We start from the raw sequence: 16,616 nt of genomic DNA, 5'->3' as shown, positions 1-16,616 counted from the left end.
AGATTTGATTATGCTGCTGATTCTTCTGAGTTCTTACTGTTTATAACCAGAAATTATGAAAAACATGCATTTCATGGCCCGAAATAATGTCAAGAAACCCGAAAATGCATGAAAAATGGGGAAAAACAAGGGTTTTGGGCATATAAATGGGGAAAACCGTCGATACACATCAACTAATCTTTCAATTTTGTTGCAAATGAACTAAGGGCCACAGCCCACAAACTGGTTTTCATTTTCAGCAATTTAAAAAAATACAAGAAAATGAAGAAAATGGGGAAAAATGATAAAAACACCATGAAAAATAGGGGAAAAATACATTTGGGGCTACGAAAAATATAGAAAAATAGGATTTATGTTTGTTGATGTATAGCAAGGCTGGGGCATGAAGTTATGCTTCAGTTCAGCCTTGTTTATATGTTGTAGTGTGTGTTTCCTTCCTTTCTCCACATAAAAATGACAAGGAAACCCTGAAAGAAATGAATGCAATGATGCACTATCAACGGGGAAGGGTAGAGTTGTGGAAAAATGGTTAAATGCCGTTGAGCATGAGTAATAATTTGCTGATTTTATATGCATTGCATCTAGGACGGAATAATAATGATAAAAATTAAAACCTAGTAGCACGAAGATCACTTCGGTGCTAGGTGTTGCAGCGAAGCACAAAGCGGTTAGAAAGAAAAGCATGAAAGAGATGTTTTGCACTTGCACGCTGGTGGTTTTTAAAATGTTTGAGCACTAGGCATCTACCTCTTTGCATGATCATTTAGGGGAAATTAAAAGTATCAGAGTTAGCTCCTGGATACGCATAGCAATTGTTTTCAGTAGGCCTGTGACCCACCGTTGAGAGTGTGAGGTTCCTATGCTGTAGGCTAGTCGTGGGATCCTAAAGGGGAAATTAAGTAAGGACAATGGTACATTCCTGGATACGTTTATTTGGTACCTTGAGTGACGTTTGTGCGAAATGTCTAAATGTTGAGCGGCGCATCGAGGGGCCAATCCCCAAGGTGTAGGAGAGTCGCAGAGGGTTGACGGCATTCAGCCGTAGGAGGAACCCCATGTGTATGTGATTCGAGCCTTTTGGCTATGTGAAAGGGACTCCCTCTGAGGAGCAATATTGGGTTAGGATCAGTTGGACTACAACGTATTACAAACGCAATGTTTAGGAAGGAAGAGATTTTGATAGACGCTCCTGGCCGCGAGGCCGAGGGGGTTGTCTTGCGCATAGTGACGAGGTCCGGCTAGTGCATGAGCCAGTGCCGGCCCGTTTTTAGGTCCATCATTCCCCTTTGGTTCTTGTAGGCTAGATGGATTCAAATTGTACCAGAGATGTTGAGAAATGGCATTCAATTACAAGATATTGCTTTACTTTGGGTGTGGATGTTATATCATGGAGTAGTAAGTGGTCCACTATTTCCCTTTCTTCCAAAGAGATGGAGTATAGAGTGGTGTCTTCTACCACATGTGAGAGAGTGTGGCTCCTAAGGTTAGTAGGAGAGCTTGGTTGTCTCAGGGGGTTCACTATATATATATTCTATATAATGTGCGTTCATGGCCTATTTATAAATATCCTAATCTGTGAAATTTTCTTGAATAAAACACAACCCTTTTCTATTCAATCTGTAAGTAACCCCCTTATATGACACCATTCTGTATGTAAAAAATGTATAAAAATGCTATTTTAAAAACCCCTTATTTTGAACTCACGTTATATATGCATATATTCATGAGTGACCCCCCAAGTTGGTTGTCCTCAGACAGATCCTACAACACTTCATTATGACAATGTGAATTGCATTGCTTTGGCATGGAACCCAATGTTTCATACTAGGCCGAAGCACATTGAAATTTAGTACCGTTTCATTCAAGAGAAGATCTTGGATGAGACCATTGATGTGGTTTATTGCAAGACAGACAATAATCTCACATATTTATTTACAAAGGTACTTGCTTAGCTTGTTCTTTGATAGGACTCCACATCCCTAAGCCTTATGTTGCATTCATGATCTGAAAGAGGGTGTTAGAGATTAGTCATTTCCTGGACTAGCATTTCTCATGTTACTATTGGTGCATTTAGTTTTCTTGAAGGTACTCTTTGGAAAAAGCAAGAACCTCCCATGTGACCTAGAGAGGTTCTCGATTTTTGGGGAAATCCATTAAAAACACCCCCCCCTCCCTCAAAAACCCATGAGGGGACAAATTTCCCAAGAGAAGACCCGCAAGTCCGTTCTCCAACATGAAACCTTCACCAAAGAAAAGAAAAAGTGCTCCTAAACATGTAGTCAAACAAGTGAATACAAATATTTTTCCATCAACTTTTTTGAAGAAGAAAAAGTTGCTAATGAATGAGAAGAGGAGCGAGTGAGAATTTTGATTCCTAAGGAATGAAATAGAGTCTGAAGCAACGCAATGGGATGGAATCCCGTCCAACAATCCTCTCAATGTAACCGTGTCATTGTTGCACGTTTAGTCCAATGCATCCAGCTCATCACTTCCACGATGGGAATTGGAATTTCCTACCAAAAGTCAAGAGATATACACGCATGTGGTAGCTTTGCATTGAACCACCTCAAATAGTGTGCAAGCTGGGGCCTTAAGGCTTAAGCATGGAAAATATTGGGATTGTAGATGCTTTATTAAACATATTATTTCATAGTAATATAGCTTCAAAGACAATAGATAAAAGCAGCAGAATAGTAGTTGCATTAATCAGAGAAGAATGTATATTCACAGAGAGGAGTCACCTTATAGGAAGGGTTGCAACTTATGGACACAATCGTGTCGTTTGATTCAATGAATTTTTAGTTTTAAATACTTACTAATCTCTTCACCCCCCTTTTAAAAAAAATTCAATTATTAATGTTCTCCAATTCTGACAATGAATTTCACTTGTCCAATCTCTCTTTGGACAATGACATTGTCAAACTATCTGCTACATTCTCATCAATCCGTACATAATCTAGGATGATTACTCCACTTTCAATTTGTTGTTGTATGAAGTGATCTTAAATGTCCAAGTGTTTTAGCTTTTCAGATTGTTTTGACTCCTTGGATGCATCAATTGCAGCAGTGCTATCACACCATATACAATATGGTTTTTGAAATGAATGCCCATCTCATTTAACAAATTACCAAGCCAAATGGCTTCTCTCACAATGTCACATGCTGATTTATACTCTGCCTCATAGTTGGATAATGGAAATATTTTTTTCCTTTTGCTTCTCCATGAAACTGCTCCTTTAGCTATGAGAAAAATATATGCACCTATAGATAGCCTTGTCTCCAAATCTAATGCCCAATTAGCATCATAGTATCCTTCCAAGACAATCCTCTTGTTGGGTTGACCTCCATAATTAATTCCAAGTGATTTGGTCTTGTCAATGTAGAAGAGTAACCTCTTTGTTGCAACCATGTGCTATCCTGAGGATTGTGCATATACCTTGATAGTAAACTTGATGGAAAAGCTAGATCAGGTCTCGTACAAGTCACCAAATACTGAATGTTCCCAAGGATTCGCCTATAGTGAGTTGAGGCTAAAGATTTAATCCATGTTGCTATATGGAATTTGCATTCTTGTAAATGCTTATAATTCTAAGGTAATGGTGTTGTGCTTGCAGGATTTTGAGGAAGCCTGTACCGCACTATAATATCTCGGCATACATTAAGAGAAATATGGACTCTCTTTTTTGCCCCTTAATGGGTTCTCTCACCTCTCTCTCTCTAAAAAGAGATTCCAAAATCATATTAGAATAAAAGATCTTCTACAAAATCAAGCAAATCTCGTATTCATATTTTCAATAGATTTCACCTATTATTTTATTCTCAAACTGTAAGATAAGGTCACTTTTTCTCAAAATCCTCATAACTAAAAAAATACAACTCTATATTCTATAAAAACATAGCCAATCATTAATATATGACTCTCTAATGTCCTCGTGACTTTTTAACATGAAAATATATTAGAATCATTCTCATTCTTGCTTCTTAAAAGGACAGAAGTTAAAAAATGATATAAAATGACATACAAATCATATTTTAAGATTATTTTTTACCCAGAGACACCTTTTTGACTCAAGATTTTCCTTGTAATTTTTTATCATTTTTGGACAAGTATATGCTATTTCTGGGCATTTCTTCATTCCCTCTCAAAGCTCTAGTTTTGTCCAAAATTTTGTGTACTCTTCTCCTTCCTCCAAAATATGGTTTCTTGCATACGAATTCTTCTGAAGCAACACTCAATATTATCTACAATACCCTCTACCCTACTACAAGCAATCTCAAGAGTGGTTTTGATAGCATTTGCTAAAATCAAATAATCTCGATCTACAACACTCTCTACCCTACTACAAGCAATCTCCTTCTTTGGTACTGTGCTATAAGATATCTTCCTCTTCAACACTCTATACTACAAGAAATCAAGTGATAATGGAGGTATCTTTATTTTTTAAATCTCTGTGATGTTGTTATTCTTCATAGTTGTTGTTTAATCCTTAAGTGTCAATTCATAGAGAGACAAAGGGGAGAGAGAGAGAGAGAGAGAGAGAGAGAGAGAGAGAGAGAGAGAGAGAGAGAGAGAGAGAGAGAGAGAGAGAGAGAGAGAGAGAGAGAGAGAGAGAGAGAGAGAGAGAGAGAGAGAGAGAGAGAGAGAGAGAGAGAGAGAGAGGGAGAAGGAGGGGGGAAGAGAGAGGCATGTGTGAGATGAACTAAGAAAATAAGTGATAGAGTGACAGGGAGTAAATTAGGGTAGAAGATAAGATGATGTTATTGTTCTCCACTATCCAGGCTTCTGTATAAATGTGTTTAAATATCTTTGATCAATTCTTCTTGAGGAGAGAGAGAGAGAGAGAGAGAGAGAATATTTTGGATAGAACAAATTATAAGATTATATGTTGATTAGAGGTAGATTAAAAGCTAAGATTACAGGCAGACTAGGGTCTATCATGGAGACTAAAATCAAGAGAAAGAGACAAGATCCAATTGGGTAAAAAAGAACACAGATATAGTGAATCAAAGGGGTGTAATTGTGTGATTTGAATGTTAATCCAAGTTGAAATTGGCATATATTTTTCTTTACAGGATGCAAGTGCAGGATATACCAAGAGAAAGAGAGATATTCACTTTCAATTGGAGGATGAATATGCACCAATGTTCAAAAGAATTGTAGAAATGGATGATGCAACAAGATACACGATGCAACAAGAAATAAATGCAAGGAAAAAATCGTGGACCTTTGGGTTGATGGGTGCATTTATCCACCCGATCTAGTCACTCAAAGTCCACCACAATTTGAAGGGTTTACACCATTTGTAAAGTTCATTTGTGAAGGCAATGAAGGATTGTATAGATACACATGCAAACTTGTCACACAAGGATTAGCAAGGGTTCATCAAGCCTTAATAAATATGTAGACAAGATTACAAGGGAATATGCAGTCTTTGATGGGAAATGATAGATTATTGTGGCTGAGAAGGATAGGGAGAACCAGGAGCCTACACAACAAGCAATGTCTGTCATTGAAGATACTATGCAGGCTACACATGTGTAAAATATGGAGTTACAGTCTAAAGTTATGGACTTGGAGAAGGAGAATCAAAACATAAAGAGGAATCTCACAAAAAATTTGGAGATTGGGCCCACTTTAAAAACCAAAGAAGCATGTCGGCGCATCAAATTAGTTAAACCAATTCACCAATTAACCAAAGGAAAGTGGATAATATCATAGACGGATATATACTCAATCTGCTACAATGAGAAATATGTTCCCTCATGCAGAGAATGATACTATTGTCAAAGTCCTAAGCAAGGATATGGTAAAAAATGCATTGGAAATTTGTAAATTCAAGGACATTGCAGATGGTGTTGCAAGTGAATATCTTAGAGGTGTGAGCAACTTGTCTACTGCTACAGATGCTCAAGGATTATGTGGCAAGGTGAAAATGAGTTCTGAGTCATATATTATACTCTATCAAGAATTGGATATAGGATTTAAGCAAGTCTTCAAAACTAAGCAAGTAATGCCTCTGCCAAAACCATTTCATGTGAAGAAGAGGCTTGAAAACAACTAAATGAGAAAGTTTTAGAACTAATTGGTGAGTCAACTCACTTGGAAAATACACACATATTGAAGTATGGTTCCCAAGAAGTTGCATTTGTATTGAATGCATACAACAACTTTGTATTGGATATATGTAGGGTTTAGATTGCTATGGTCAAGTTCTACAATATGTCTATGGAAGAATGTAGAGGAGGCAAGCTTAAGTTTGTCCTCAAACTTGATGAGAGTAAGATTATTAAGGGGCAAAAACTTGAACATGTGAGGATAACACTTATGAATCGAGCATTGGATCCCAACATTGATGAAAAACATCCTTTATACCTCAGTAGTGTACAGTCAGAGAATGAAATATGGTTGCTTGCAGCATTCGAAGTACCAAAGAAAGACCATGAAGTACTTAAAGTTTTTTTTAACCTCACTAATATACACAATGTTATTCAATAGCAAAATAATGGAGCAATTTTACACATCGAGGGGTTTAGGGACTATCAAGTTGAATGGCATCTTGTAGGTGATTTAAAAACATTGAAGTGTATGGTTGGTTTATCAAATGCAGCGAATGAAAAAATTATGTGTATATACTGTATGCAAACTAGGAAGAAAGGGAAAGATGGAAAGAAAGAATGGCTTGCCAAGGAAGGACAATAAGGTGCTCCAATAGGTGATCAAAAAGTCATGAGAAATGGAATGCTAATTCTAGTGGATCCAAACTAGCACCCTATTTTGGAAATACCACTAACAAGGGTTCACTTTTGCACATTGCATTGTTTGGTTACAATAATTGAGAAGCTAGTATATGAGTATATATGCTTTGCATACAAGATATAGCCTGTGTCAGAAGCTGATGCTACATGCAAGAATGTAGAACAAGTCCTCTTTAAAGTTGGATTGCATGAGGGCCAAGTACAAATTCAAAGAACGAGAAAAAATCAAAAAAGTGTTGTCATAGGGGTTTTTGTCGAAAGGTCAAATCCACCGGGATCAGAGGTAGAAGACAGTAGAGATAGAAGATGGAAGAGAAGAAAGAGAACACACAAGTGCTAAACACTACAAATACAAAGCACAATGAATTGAATCAATATGTATTGAAAGAACCTAGAATCCTTGCACTACTCAAAAGCAATCTCTAGGCATTAGATCTCCTGGAGCTTCTTCATAGAACAAAACATGCATCAAAATTATAGCTCCTTCTCTACTACTAGAAACCCAAATCTGATGGCTCCGTTGGCTTCGAAAGGGAGGTAAAATCCCAAGACACCTGCTCACGGATCTCCCAGATCACTCCTTCTTCTTCCAGTTCAAAGTGCAGTTTTCAGCCTATCAACAACGATCGTGAAGCCCACGATTTTGTCAATCTATCTTTTTTATGAAAATCCCATAACTGGCTGAAAAAGAAACTTGCTTTTTGCATGCCATCCTAATCTAGAAGCTTTTTTAACTTTTTCATATTTTTTACAATAAATAATATATATATAATAGGCTAAAATTATCCAAAATTCTAGTATTTTTGAATAATATATGGAATTCATACTAGTACTAATGACTCAGATCACATTGGCTCTTTAGATCAATAAAGAAGTCGGATGATGATGCATTCCATGCTTTTTCACACTATGTTTGCATAATATTACAACATCCACCCCCTCTGAAACTGCATGTCCTCCGATATGTGCCAAAATCCTAGTTGTCACTGGATTCTAAGTCCTCCTCATCCTCTGTAACCATATCCTTTGCTTCTTCATCTTCCATCTAGCTACCCCTTGTATCATGGCTACCATTTTCTTTCGATTCTGGCAACTCGTAGGCAGTAGATTCCCACCTCTTGAATAATTTGATTCTTTTCCCTACTATTGGAAGTTTTATGGTTGTCCCATTCAGCTCATTTAATGCATAATTAGCATTATCCAACATCTATCTTACCACATAGGGTCCAAACCATCTTTTGGAAACTTTATGCATGGCCCTATGTTGGTTGTCTAAACTACTATCATAAACCAATACCCAATCCCCATCTTGTATGGTTCTTGGTCTCAGTCTATGTCTTTTTTCAAATAGTTTCTTATTTTGTATCCTTGCTACCCTTAACTTTGCAATTGCTACCTCTATATCTTTTGACTTTCTTTTCATTTGTCTAATGTGTAAGGCCAATAACTCCTCTCAATTCAAATCCTCCTCCCAAGGCAGCACACTCCATGTGACTGCCATCTCTTCTATTGGCATGATAGGTTTTTGACCATACATCAACTCTGCAGGCATATATCTTATAATGGTACTATGAGTTGTTTTGTCAACCCACAAAGCATAAGGGAGTAATTGTGACCACTCTTTTATCTTCTCTCCACATGCTTTTGCCAATGCCTTCACAATAGGTGGATGCCCTCTTTCACTTTTTCCATTTCCTTCAGGGTTATAAGCTGAAATTAAAGCAAGCTTTATCCCCAACTATGCAAAGAAATCATGAGCTTCATCTGCATCCAACTCACCCCTATGTACAATAATTTTTCCCACACAGCCATATCGACAAAAGATCTCTTCTAAGAGAAAAGTACACACATCATTTGTTGTCTTAGTACGTAAAGCTCTCCCTTCCACTTGATCAGTCAAGTCTTAATGGGCAAGCACAAGATACCTCATTTGCCAAAGACCTGTAGGCATTGTGAACAAATCCACCTCCCACTTAAAATGAAGAGACAATGGATATGTGGGCTGCAACGCATCCCGATGTCTCCCAGATGAATACATTTGACATGTCATACATGTTTCCACAAAATGAGCAACACCTTATACATACCTTGCTACCAATATCTTTCTTTGATCTTTGCAAAAGTACCCCAAATGCCTGTATGACCAGCCCATAAGCTTTCATGAATTTCTTGCATATAACGTTTACTTGTGAGTTTCTGTCATCCAAAACTCACAATGGCATACCCTGTTTCTTTTTAGCATGTTTCCATAAGTATCCATCTTTTAAGAAAAGCCCATTGGATTTCCTCTTAATCTTTTTAAACTCCTCATCTGACCATTCATCTCTCTTTGTTAATATACTGAGGTATTGAGCAGTTCTAATTAGCCACTCTTCTAAATATTTGTCTTCCAGAAACACCTCTACACAAGATGCAAAACATCTAAAGTGTCTTCTCTTTGTTGTCTAGGCTTTTGTTAATGCTGTAGCAACACCTTGCATTGCTAAATTCACTCTTGCAACATCATTTTAAGTCGCAAGAAAGTCATCTTCTTCCTCCTCATCCATCATCTCATCTTCTTTCTCATAGCATGCTCGAGATAGCATGTCTGCCACTAGGTTATCTCTTCATGCAATATGCTGAAATTCAAGGTTTAAAGATTTGATGTATGCAATCCACCGGAGCATAGCAATGTCTGGGGTAGCACAACTAGTAATCATACCCAATACCGGCAGAAAATCTATCTGAATGACTACATGAGCATCCATAAAATACTCCTTATCACATTTAAGGGCTGTCGCAATTCCCTATAATTCTCTTTTAACTTGTGGATACCTTCTCTGTCGTTGAGTCAATACTTTAGCACCAAAGTGTATTGCATATCCTTGCCCTTCCTCATCATGTTGTCCAATTTCCCATCCAATCCCGATTGGGCTTGTATCAACAGTAATAATGACAGGCTTTCCATGTGAATAGTCAGCCTTTCTCAATGTAGGAGCACATTTTAAGAGATACTTCAATTTCTTCATTGCTTTCTGATGCTTTCTTTCCCAATGAAATCTCTGACCTTTCCTCAAAAGTTGATAAAGAGCATCGACTACATGTGCAAAGTAAGGAATCCATATCAAATAGAACATGCATGCACCCAAGAATCTACGCACCTTTGAAACATTCATGCATACATCCTGCATTCTATCAATCCCATCTATTTTTTTTGGTGATGGTCTTCGCCCATAAAGCCCACACATATGCCCAACAATCAAAACCTATTTAACTCCAAAGACAGAATTTTATCCAAAAAGAGTGAATGCGCCTCCTCTAGACACGTCAAAATCCTCTCACAATCCACAATATGGTCTGCAACAAAATGTCTGCATCCATGAGCATCCATCTCTTCATTCTTTTCATCCAATGCACACCCTTTGATTGGAACATCATCCAAGAAGGGCATCGTCAATTGTGGTATAAATCCCTTGAGTACCCTATTCATAGCATTTGTCATGTGTGCCAATGAGTTTGTTGCACCCTGTGGGAGATTACACATCCGTACTAACCTTAAGGGAGTCTTCATGGTTGTGATATCCCTGCTTTCAATTGCAAGGTGAAACTGATCATATCCCGAGTAAAGATCACCCAAAGAATAGATCACTCTGCATGCAAAAGCCTCTGCAAATTCATCAACCATAGGACTTGCACCCATATTTCTTATGGTCACTTTATTGACTGGTTGCATGTCTTAAAGCCTCATTCTTTTTGGGCACATTAAACCAACGATTTGAGTACCGGGCTGAAGAAGGCTCCAAGATCTTCATGCAAATCTTTTCATTTAGAAAATCCATCATCTTTGGCAAGTAAGCTTTGGGCACTAGAATAGGACTCAAGTTCCATGATAGATGTGGCATAGTAAATATGACCATAGGAGAGACAACATTTGGATCCACACAACCTATTTCACTTAGCTGAAATGCAAATGCCTTTCCATGTCTAGCCAACATCTGCATAAAATAGTCTCTCTCAGTAGGAAAAAGAAACCCTTCTGCACCAACTTTTAATTCCTGTAATGTTTCAGATGTAAACTGATGACCTATATCTTTAGAATCTCGTAAGCTTGGCTATCTTGAAATTTTTTCATACAAACCCTCACTCTCTGGTAGAAGTGGCAAAGCAATTGGTTTCACCTTTTTGTCAACTGTCTTATACTTTGTCTCCACAAGTGCTTCAGCCCATTGTAATCCTTCCTACTAAGCAAACAATGCTATAACATCATACATGTCCAAAGAGCATCCTGACAACACTCTATTTTCAGCCTCATTTTCTTCATATATAGTTGCTGAGGACTCTAGTACTCTAGATTCTAGGTCATCGTTCCTTGCTGTCAATTTCCTTCGAGAAAAGTTCCCGACCAAAATGCAATATTTCCGCATGAAATATTAATGATTTTTGATCCTACACGCCCCACGCAAGAGCAGTTTAAAATAATATCCCCGCGACTAGAAGAACCCTGGGCTAAATGCTCCACCCTCGCACGTTAATAAACTCCAGCCGTGTTATGCAAAAGAGGCCAAGGCTGAAAACCCGTAGGCCGCACGAGAACATCCTTCACAGAAAAAGGTAAATGGATAATGGCTAAATTTTGTGCAATTTTTTTTATTATTAACCCCTCCCCTCAGTCAGTGCATGTTAGGGAGAGGGAGTATGGGTGTGGAAAAGCTAGAGGGAGGGAGGAGGCATGTGAAGCCACGTGGGTGGCTATCTCCCCCCCCCCCCCCCCCCCCCCTTATCCTATATGAACCTCCCTCTTAAGCTTGAGGGGGGAGGAGAGAAGGGAGAAAGCATGCTGCTGCAGGAGAGGGAGAAGATGCCATCTGCCACACGAGCTGCTATCGCCATCAATGCTGCCGCGTTGCTACCGCCTGCCCCATCCCATCACCATCATCATCGTCATAATCCTCCTCATCGTCATTGCCCTGCCCATCATCCTCTCCACCAATCATTTCTCTCTCCACGTAAGCTTCTGTTCAGAATCTTAGAAGCTTCTTTGGAAGCAAAGGGGGAGGGATGGGTTGCCATCACGACTGTGAGGTCATTGCTATAGAGGTTGAGAGAGAGGGCTTCCGTGACGCTTGGAGGAGGAGAAAGGGAGTGCTACCGCCACTCTGAATGTAGTCGATGTGAGAGAGAGAGAACTTGAGGGAGCACGCTCCCGCTCGATTCTGCCGAACCACTGCTGCCGCCTAGTTTCGCCATCAAAACTGACAGCCGTAATACCCCCCAGCAAGCTTCTGAAAGCTTAGAAGCTTCCAAAGGGGGGGGCTTCTTAGCCCCCTTTCTTTTGGGCTTATTACCCTTCTCCTGTGTTTTAACCTTTAAGCCCCTTTCTTATGGGCTTTGAAACCCTCTTTCCCCCCCGCCCCCCGTGTTTAAAGTTTTATATGCCTTTCCCTTGGTTGTTTGAATCACCCCCCCTTCCCCCATATTTAAAACCCTCACAAGCCCCATTTTTTCCCCCCTTATCCCCTTTCCCATGGATGTTGGAGACCCCCCCCTTTCCCCTCATGTTTAAACCCTTAAGGCCTTTCCCTTGGACCTTGGGATTACTCCCCACACCCCCCCATGTTTCAAATTCCCTTAGCCCCCTTCCCTTGGGCATCTTGAAACCCCCCCCCCCCCCCTCTTGTTTAATTTCACTTAGCCCCTTCCTATGGGTTTTAGGATTACCCCCTCCTCCCTCTGAGTTTGTCTTTAAAGGCCCTTAGGACCTTTCCCTCATTTCGAAAGGTATAGCCTTTAAAGGCTACTTTTTTTCCTTGGAAGTTCTCTCTTAAGATTCTATAGAGCCCATTTTCTCCCCAAGAAAATTTCACCTTAGCCCTTTCCTTCCCCATGAAAAATACCCTTGGGGCCTTGTTTTTTCCCCACTCAAAAAAAAGAAAAGAGAGTGATTGAGGGTCATTTGACACCTTCCTTTCCTACTCAAAAACCTCGTAAGGGATTCCACACCTTGTTATTCCCCGTTCGTGCGAGTCCTTACAAAGGCCATTAAGCCTTCCCAATGGCTTAATAGGTCTTAGTCGTGAAAGATTCTGAAACACCCCTTTCGAATTCCTGACTCCAAGGAGGAAGCCTTCCAAAACTGTTTTCGATGGATGGTGCAAGTTATTGCAAAAGAGAGCCACGGTGGAATATAAAAAAGGAGTTGTAAAGCTGCTTCCACGGTGGAAATGCCTCCTAAGAAAGTCCAAGGCGCAGTTGCGCGGGAGGGTCGTCTCCTAGCATCCACGTGGATATCTCACTCCAAGCCTAGGTTTTCCTTCCTAATTTTTATTTGATATTGTTGTAATTCAATCATGCAAGGTTAATTGTTAGAAATAAGATATATTTTTGTCCTAGTTGTTCACGATGAAAGAACTTAGTCATTAATACTTTTAATGAAACATACAAAATAACGAAAGCATAAATTCATTTCTAGCAAATAGCTTTATGCATTGGAATGAAGGTTAAGCCTAGAAGTATAAACTGCATCTCGCACTATTAACCCATATCCTCTTCACAATGAATCATCATGGAAAGTGCAAAGCATGAAATGATTCTTACAATGCATAAACTCTATGAAATTATCGTTGTCAACTGCATAAACTATCAGGAAAAAGGTTGCTTGTTTAGCATGAATTTTATTTGCAAGTTATAGGAAGATTAGTTGGAATTAACCTAATCTATGCCTAACCTAAAATTGACAAGTTAGGATTGAAAGAGCAATTTACTCGTAGACAACGAGTCATGTGTTTATGAAATGATAACGTAGCTATTTTCCTAGAGTTAACCAAATTGGTATGAACCTAAAACACCTAAACCGCTGAGTACTTGTTTAGAAAGAGTTGAATTCCAAGAAATTCACTAGGAAATTAACACGTGACCTAATCGTTACGTATCGCTAGAACTGAAACTCCTATACCTTAAATACTTACCCACATTTACTAAATGTAGGGGACAGTAAAATGAAATTGGAAAGTGAGCTAGGGTTTGTCCCTAAGAATCTTACAAGATGACACTTGGAACCCTAGGTCTAACGACGCCAGCCTAGTAACCTGAAAAAGATTGTTTCGTGACTCCATTGTCTCAGTGTTATTCTCGGTTCGTGCGAGTCCTTACAAAGGCCATTAAGCCTTCCCCATGGCTTAATAGGTCTTAGTCGTGAAAGATTCTGAAACACCCCTTTCGAATTCCCGACTCCAAGGAGGAAGCCTTCCAAAACTGTTTTCGACAGATGGTGCAAGTTATTGCAAAAGAGAGCCACGGTGGAATATAAAAAAGGAGTTGTAAAGCTGCTTCCACGACGGAAATGCCTCCTAAGAAAGTCCAAGGCGCAGCTGCGGGAGGGTCGTCTCCTAGCATCCACATGGATATCTCACTCCAAGCCTAGGTTTTCCTTCCTAAGTTTTATTTGATATTGTTGTAATTCAATCATACAAGGTTAATTGTTAGAAATAGGATATATTTTTGTCCTAGTTATTCACGACGAAAGAACTTAGTCATTAATACTTTTAATGAAACATGCAAAATGATGAAAGCATAAATGCATTTCTAGCAAACAGCTTTATGCATTGGAATGAATTATAAGTTAGATTATTATCCATTAAAATAGTATACTTCGGTTAAGCCTAGAAGTATAAACTGCATCTCGCACTATTAACCCATATCCTCTTCACAATGAGTCATCATGGAAAGTGCAAAGCATGAAATGATTCTTACAATGCATAAACTCTATGAAATTATCGTTGTCAATTGCATAAACTATCAAGAAAAAGGTTGCTCGTTTAGCTTGAATTTTATTTGCAAGTTATAGGAATATTAGTTGGAATTAACCTAATCTATGCCTAACCTAAAATTGACAAGTTAGGATTGAAAGAGCAATTTACTCGTAGACAACGAGTCATGTGTTTATGAAATGATAACGTAGCTATTTTCCTAGAGTTAACCAAATTGGTATGAACCTAAAACACCTAAATCGCGGAGTACTCGTTTAGAAAGAGTTGAATTCCAAGAAATTCACTAGGAAATTAACACATGACCTAATCGTTACGTATCGCTAGACTTGAAACTCCTATACCTTAAAGACTTGCCCACATTCACTAAATGTAGGGGACAGTAAAATGAAATTGGAAAGTGAGCTAGGGTTTGTCCCTAAGAATCTTACAAGATGAAACTTAGAACCCTAGGTCTAATGACGTTAGCCTAGTAACCTGAAACAGATTGTTTCGTGACTCCATTGTCTCATAGTTCGATGTGACACTTGCGCAACATGTGCAGAGTCATATGATCTGGTGATTGGATCACAAGGGAATGGCCAAGTTCTCGCAATGAAGTTGGCAAGTTCTTACGCAAGTTATCTTGTAAAAGGATGAATAATCATCCTAATTTAGTATCTTTCTTGAGTAATGAAGATTGATTGGAAACTAAAGACCAGCCGATAAACTGAAATAACCGATGAACTTAAGGTTTGACCAGGTCAGGTTAATAGGATACGCCCTAACCCAGGATATAGGGGATCTTGCCAAGTTGCAAGTCATCCCCAATCGAGTGCTGGATGCATTCGACAGGAAGGATTCATTCCTTAGCAGTTTGCCAGCAAAAATGATCAATGGAAATGTTTGTGCTTGCTACAGATTCTAGAGCATTGTTTGGCTTTGTTTGTTTGATCAATGAGTTAAAAGATAAATGGATATCTATACTTCAGGTTGAAGGCCTGAAGGGAGAGGTAGCTTCAGTTACCCCCGACTGCTTGCCTGACCCTAACCAAGGGGGTTGTTGACCACGCCGGGAAAGTGGGCCGAACCCACCGCGAGAGGTCTCTCCATTGAGCGCTACTTGGAGCAGGAAATGCTTGGGTGCCAGGGGGCTCTGGCTGTAAATCCCTCGCCTTTCGGGCCCTGCACAAGGGGCTAACGTGACTCCGGATTGGATCTCGAGGCCCGCATACTAGTCTACGGGCGGAAACTTAGATTAGTGATCCTTGTGGATTGCTAGATAGCCTTCGGGTGGATTGTGGATAAGCCTACAGGCTAGACTCTTTGTATTTCAAAGATAAATATGATAACCTGCTAATAAGGAACTTGTCTGATATTGTTTTTCTATGTCAAGTGATAAGATTACGTGAAGGAACCAGTGCCTAACGGGTTAACTAAAGAAGCTGGTTGTTACATGTCCAACTAATGTGTTAGGTAATTAAATAACTAAAAAAACCTAAGAAAAGTGCGGAGGATGGGCCATAGGTCCGTCTTATGGATGGGTGGTCCCGGTTGGCCGGAAACTTTTCTCAAATCATGATGGACAGCAGGAAGATCGTCAAAGAATATGAACAACAAAAGCATTGACCTAGAGTTATGATTGAACCTGACTTACATTGTTTTAGGGGAACAGAATGGGACTATGTCTTATGGCAAAGAGGTTGAGCTTTGCATCCCTCTCGTTTCCCATTCTTCTTGAACCAAGTGCAGCGTGAATCAGCTTCGGACCTGACATTTTTGTGTAAAGTAGTTCGCTTGGGTCTGACGCTAGTTGCTGTTAGAAAATGACCAATCAGGAAAACCCTAATTTAGGTCGATCCTAAGTGGGAACGGTCGAAATACTTTCGTTGTTGAGATATCGAGCTCCACTCGTGATACGCCAGGGTGACCGTTGTGTATTTATATCACCGACTTGTCAGTTGCAGACGCGGTTGGTACACCGCCCATGAATAATAGCTACATGATAGCTATCCTTATCTACTCTAGTTTGTGGCTCAGTTAGTATGCTACCTTAGTTAGTTGAGTTTGGTTTGAGACCCATATATAGGGTTCTTCTATTTCTTTGTACTTGAGTTCTTTTGGCTTACACAACTAAGA

This window comes from Lygodium microphyllum, chromosome 27 (assembly GCF_053477565.2).
Source record: "Lygodium microphyllum isolate KBCC chromosome 27, Lygodium_microphyllum_v1.1.10, whole genome shotgun sequence".
Classification (NCBI taxonomy): Eukaryota; Viridiplantae; Streptophyta; class Polypodiopsida; order Schizaeales; family Lygodiaceae; genus Lygodium; species Lygodium microphyllum.
The sequence above is the reverse complement of the archived record's forward strand: the minus strand, read 5'-3'. Positions refer to the sequence as shown.